Here is a 6,000-nt window from a genome sequence, read left to right on the forward strand (position 1 = left end):
GGTGGCTTTCGGAAATCTCAGATTTAGGTTGTTTTTGAACTAGGACAGAAAATTTTAGGTGATAATTTCATCTTAAATTGTGCAATATAGAGGCAAGAAAGTGTATCTGTGTCTCTTCATGTGTGCGTTTTTGTTTGACTAAATGATTGTGTTTGTTACTGTATCTTGGTGTGTGTGTGTGTGTGTGTGTGTGTGTGTGTGTGTGTGTGTGTAAGAGTTTTATTTTGTATATTTGATTGTGTGTGTTGTGTATGTTTGTCATTGTGTATATGATTGCAGTAGTGCCTATTTTCTATATATATATGGTTGTGCTGTGTGTGGTATTGTTGTATGTGATTGTGTATGTGATTCTGTGTGATTGTGGTAGTGTCTGTGTTCAATTGTGTATGTATATAGTTATGAATGTTTGCTGATTTGTATTTAGGTGTTTGTGTGTTCAGTTGTGTGTGCTTTTGTGTGATTCTGGTAGCATCTGCATGTGTGTGTTTCAAAGTGTATGTATATGTGTATAAGGTTTAGGTTGGATATTAGGAAAAACGTTTTCACTAGGAGGGTGGTGAAGCACTGGAATGGGTTACCTAGGGAGGTGGTGGAATCTCCTTCCTTGGAGGTTTTTAAGTTCAGGCTTGACAAAGCCCTGGCTGGGATGATTTAGTTGGGAATTGGTCCTGGTTTGAGCAGGGGGTTGGACTAGATGACCTCCTGAGGTCCCTTCCAACCCTGATATCCTATGATTCTAGGATATGATTGCGTGCGTTATGTGTGTATGTTTTTCTGTGTGTATTTGTGGTAGTGAAAGTGTGTGTGTGTTTAATTGTTTGTGCGTGTGTAAGTTCAGTAGAGTATATGTGTGGTTTCTGTGTCTGTAGATGTTTGAGCATGTCTGTGCTCTTGTGTGCTTAGCTGTTTCTACTCAATACAAATTTGGGCTACAGACTTACATTCATCATTGATTGAGGAGAGGATAACCCCTATCTATAGCGCTGTGAGGAGAGAATGCTGTTTCAGTTCTGGTCAGGTCAACACAATAGGAATCCCGTATCAGAAAATTCCCTTCTATACAACTCTGGTACTAAATTAATAAGCTCCACAAAGTTCTCCCATCGCTAGTGTGTTTCATACCAACCTTTCCCACTGCCACCTCCATGCATTTTCTATGCCACCTCCCACCCAACCAGCACACACCATTTCCTCATCTACATCCCGTCTGGGCCCATACCCAGGTACATCACTAAATACGACACATATAAACCTAATAACACTTCTCAGTGGTAAAAGAAAGAATCAACTAATTCCCCTTATCTCCTGCTAATCACTCACTCACTCCTATCTATCGTCATCATCATGGCTAGATTAGTCTTTCTTTCTTTCTCTCTCTCTTTCTTGGTGTGTCTGTCTCTTGCTCTCTTTCTGTGTCCTTCCTGACTGTGGCCATCCCCCACTCTCTCCTTCTCACCTAACTAATATTCCTCTCCCACCCTACCATAAAGCACACAAGCCCCAAGACTTTCATACTGCCGCTGAGGTCTTATCTGCATGGACACTTAGTGCCGGGTGTAAATCTACCCCACACTAGACTGCCGTGTAACAAGTATCCATCTGAACACTGCCGCAGTGCACTAACAGTCCCCTAGTGTGCTTTGATCTAGCCTGCTTTGCAAGGGGGGTAGCTCAAAGTGCACTCGGGAGCTATTAGTGTGTGGCAGCAGCATCCAGTCCGATACTTAGTGCATCCCAGCTTGCTGCAAACTAAGTGTTCATTTAGACGAGACGTGACACTCATACTTAGTCAAGTTATGTTGAGTTTGCAGGGGCTGCCCAGATGAGCAGAAGCTCAGGTACGATATTTAATATGTCACTGAGAGTTGGCACTGGGGAAGGGGGAGGATTTTTAAAGACAGGCTGTCTTTGAAATGTGATCTGGAGGCCTAACTATCCCTTGTGCCTTTAAAAATATCCCCCTATGACTAAGATTTTCAAAGCTGCCTAAAAGATTCTGAGTTGCCCAATTTAAGTTACCTTAAGGGGACATGATTCTTCATCACTTTCTGAAAATCAGCCCTCTTTAAGGCATCACACATTAGAAAACTGAAAATTGAGGCATCCAAAATCACTAAGGGCCAAATGATTTCAATGGGAGTTAGGCACCTAGAACTTTTGAAAATCCCACAAGGTGCCTAAATACCTTTAAAAAACTGGTCCATAGCTCCCTTTGAAAAGTCTGGCTTTAGTCATCAAGATACATACGCAATAGTCTGACACAAACAAATCTACAGATATAAGTAGACATTGAATCACAGAGATGTGGGGCTGGAAGAGATCTCAACAGGTCATCTAGTCCAGCTCCCGGTACTGAGGCAAGACCAAATAAACTTAGATCAGTTCTGATAGGTGTTTGTCCCACCTTTTCTTAAAAATCTCCAGTGACGGGGATTCCACAACCTCCCTAAGTAACCTGTTCCAGAGCTTATCTATCCTTAGAGCAGGAAAGTTTTTCCTAATATCTAACCTGAATCTGTCCAGATGCAAACTACAGTGATTCCTCCTTGTCCTACCCTTAGTGGACAAGGAGAACAATTGATCACCGTCCTCTTTGAAACCATCTTTCACATATTACACAACATACAAATACAAACACAATGACATAATGAAATAATGACCTGAAGAAGAGCTCTGTCTAAGCTTGAGAGCTTGTGTCTCTCACCAACAGAAGGAGGTCCAATAAAAGATATTACCTCACCCACCTTGTTTCTATAATGAAATAAGAGCTGTTACGCTCTGGAAAAGGCTTCCAAGGGTGGCAGTGGAATCCCATCGCTGGAGGTTTATAGGAAGATGGTGGACAAACATCTGTCAGGGATGGTCTAGGTTTCCTGCCTTAGCACAGGGGGCTGGATTTGATAACTTCTCAAGAACCTTTCCAGAGCTATGATTCTGTGACAAACACATGAGCACAAAGACAAAATATGCAAACACAACCTCAGACCTTGTGTAGGATTTTTAAAAGTGCCTAGAAAGACAGAGATACATGTCTCTGGAGTTTCTGTGTGACTAGTGCTCCTCACTCACTTAGTTTCTTTGGAAAATCCCCCTCAAAACAATTAAACATACACAGATGAACATACAACAGACAATCTCGCACACAAACCTACAGTCAATCACAATGAGACACACACACAGATGAGCAGACAAATGCAGTTAGAAACACACTTAAGAACATGCAAAAAATGGTTAACCCAAGTATATGACCATAAAAAAACACAATGACACAAACAACTGCAAACAGAAACACACACAGAAACCTACAAACAAAATAAAACACACAAATATGATCAGACAAACATGATCTCACCCATATAGAACTACAAACACATCCATACAAATTCCAGACAAATACAGTTCTAGACACATACACACCAAGAGAGTAAAGGAAGCAAACACATGTACCAAATGAACTGTACACAATCTCAGACAAACACACACTAACCATATTGAACAAGGTCCCTAAACTGGTATAATTCAGCATAGCTCCTTTGGAGTCAATGGGCCTGATTCCCAGATTGCATAAATCTGTGTGGCTCCATTGACTTCAGCGTTTGCTGTACTTCTTAGGATCTGGCCAGCTGGCTTTGATTTGCTTCAAGTATGATCCATTAATTAAATCTACTAGAAATGTCAGTGGAATTGAGAAACAGAATCGCCTCACCCCCAAATGTCCTCAATAAAAATCCCTGTCTAATTCACCTGGATAGTAGTGAATGGCACAATCTAAGCAGGATTCCCAAAGTGCCACACTACGATTACTTATATACATTTTCATGACCATGAGGGAATTCTCCCCAAAGATCTTCTGCCATGATGTTGCCAAGAAACTCTAATTGCCCTTAGTAACAAGAGAGCGGAAAGAAATCAAACATACAGAATCCTGCAAGGAGCATCTGGATCTATTTCACACAGGGATAGATTTGCAGCTGGACATCTTAGATTACTAGAGATTTAGACTCAAGGAAATGGAGAGTCACTTTGACCAGATTTTTAAAGTTATGTGTCTAATAAACCTAAAATCCTTCTCCCTACACCATCATCTCACGCATGCTTTGAGACCCTAACTGGCCCTGTGTGTGGAACTGGAAGCATTTCAGAGAATGCTACCATGGAAGTCCTGAACTTTAATCTCTTACCTAGCAGCCTAAATTTCACCTCCAGGACCTCTCTCCTACCTTCCCCTATGTCACTGGTACCTACATGTACCACAACCACCAGCTCCTCCCCAGCACTGCACATGAGCCTGGAGCCCTGCACAACTCAAAAGGAGAGGACCAGAGGCAAAACGTAACCTTTTTGTGCTGTGTGTGTGGTCTAAAATTTCACCAAACTAAAGTGAAAACGGAGATACAGGGCAGAATGGCTAGTGCTCAGTGGCTGAGCTCATGACTGGGAGCCAGGGACTCCTGATTTCTAGCCCTGGCCATGTGGAAATGACGCATGTGGTTCCTATCCATTGACATTGTGTTCTTATCATTTTTCTATCCAGACATTCTGCATATTAATTTTTTTCAGAATTTTTGTTCTGCAGGAAATTTTGACATTTCAGTTTTCATTTTGGCTTGGAATGAAAACAAATTTTGAAATGTCAGAATTTCCCAAGGAATGTAAATGCCATGTTGCAGCCAGCTCTAATCTCCACCTTGTAGCCTTTAAATTAATTTGGGGTGAAAAATGAATTTGTCACTAATAACAGTTTCATTCTTTGGTGGCTACTTAGAGATTAATAAAGAAGATGATTGGTGAGACACACAGAGACTATGAGTTTTATTAATATCATGATCAACATAAGCAAAATCACAGAACTAGAAAAACAAGATGAGAATAACAGCTGAACCCACATCATCTATACTCATGAATCCATGGAGCTGAGGGTTCTCCTTAAGGTGTGATTAAGCATTAAGGTTGTCACCATCCTGCTATCCCGAGGACCTGCTGAGGTTTGCGTTTGAGTCTATTTCCAAGACCATATTTGCTTAAGTCTTTGCCTCTTGCCTATACTTGCCATTCCTGCTACTCATTTTGGGGGTTCTGACAATTCTCACAAACATTTGAGCTGATAGAAGGTTCTTTATATAATGAAATAAATAAACAAAGCCTTTACAGTCTAGACTCGCTATCACAGTTATATATTGCTACATCTTCTGACCCAAGATTACATACTATTGCTCGCTTTTATTAGGCCTCATGTGGCCTCATGCTAACAATAACTATTACTAAGCCTCAGCTATCAGGGTTTCAAAATAAATTTCCATTCCATGTTGTAATGAAAACAAAACCTTTCAAGTGTTTTCTCAAAATGGAATTGTGTCAGGTTTTGGATAAAAAAATTAGGTTTGCAGTTCATCTCTCTCGCTCTCTTTCTTTGCGTGGAAGTGACTGAAGAGTCTGCTCTGCCACAGACTTCCTTTTTGACCTAAGGAAAGTTACTTAGGTCTGGATTTTTAAAGGTATTTAGGCACCAAGTAGGATTTTCAAAACATCTAGGCACCTAAAACTCATTGATTTTCATGGGTGTTAGGCATCTAGAGGCATTTTGAAATCCCACTAGGCACCTAAATACCATTAAGAATCTGATCCTAAGTCATTTCACTGTCCATACAGACTGCCAACAAAGAGGGACCAGTGAATCCCAAATCTGATATTTGTTGTTGGCTTTTTTTTTATGTCAGCTCCTAACTCCTATCATAAAAATAACCTCTATTTTCCCACCCCAGCTCATTTCACAGAAGAGCTAAGATAGCAATAACTATCACTCACTGATGTCAAAAGTCCAGAGTGGAAATATTGATAATACAGTAAATCAATGCAATGACCCTAAATCCTCTTTAAAAAATGAAGAACATTTAATGTTTCAAAACATTTTATCTTTTAGTGACCAATACTCTTCCTCTTTTATCTCCTTGTTTCTCAGGCTTGTAAATGTTTGGATTCACTGCTGGTGGAACAATGGGA

This window comes from Mauremys mutica, chromosome 12, assembly GCF_020497125.1.
Source record: "Mauremys mutica isolate MM-2020 ecotype Southern chromosome 12, ASM2049712v1, whole genome shotgun sequence".
NCBI lineage: Eukaryota > Metazoa > Chordata > Testudines > Geoemydidae > Mauremys > Mauremys mutica.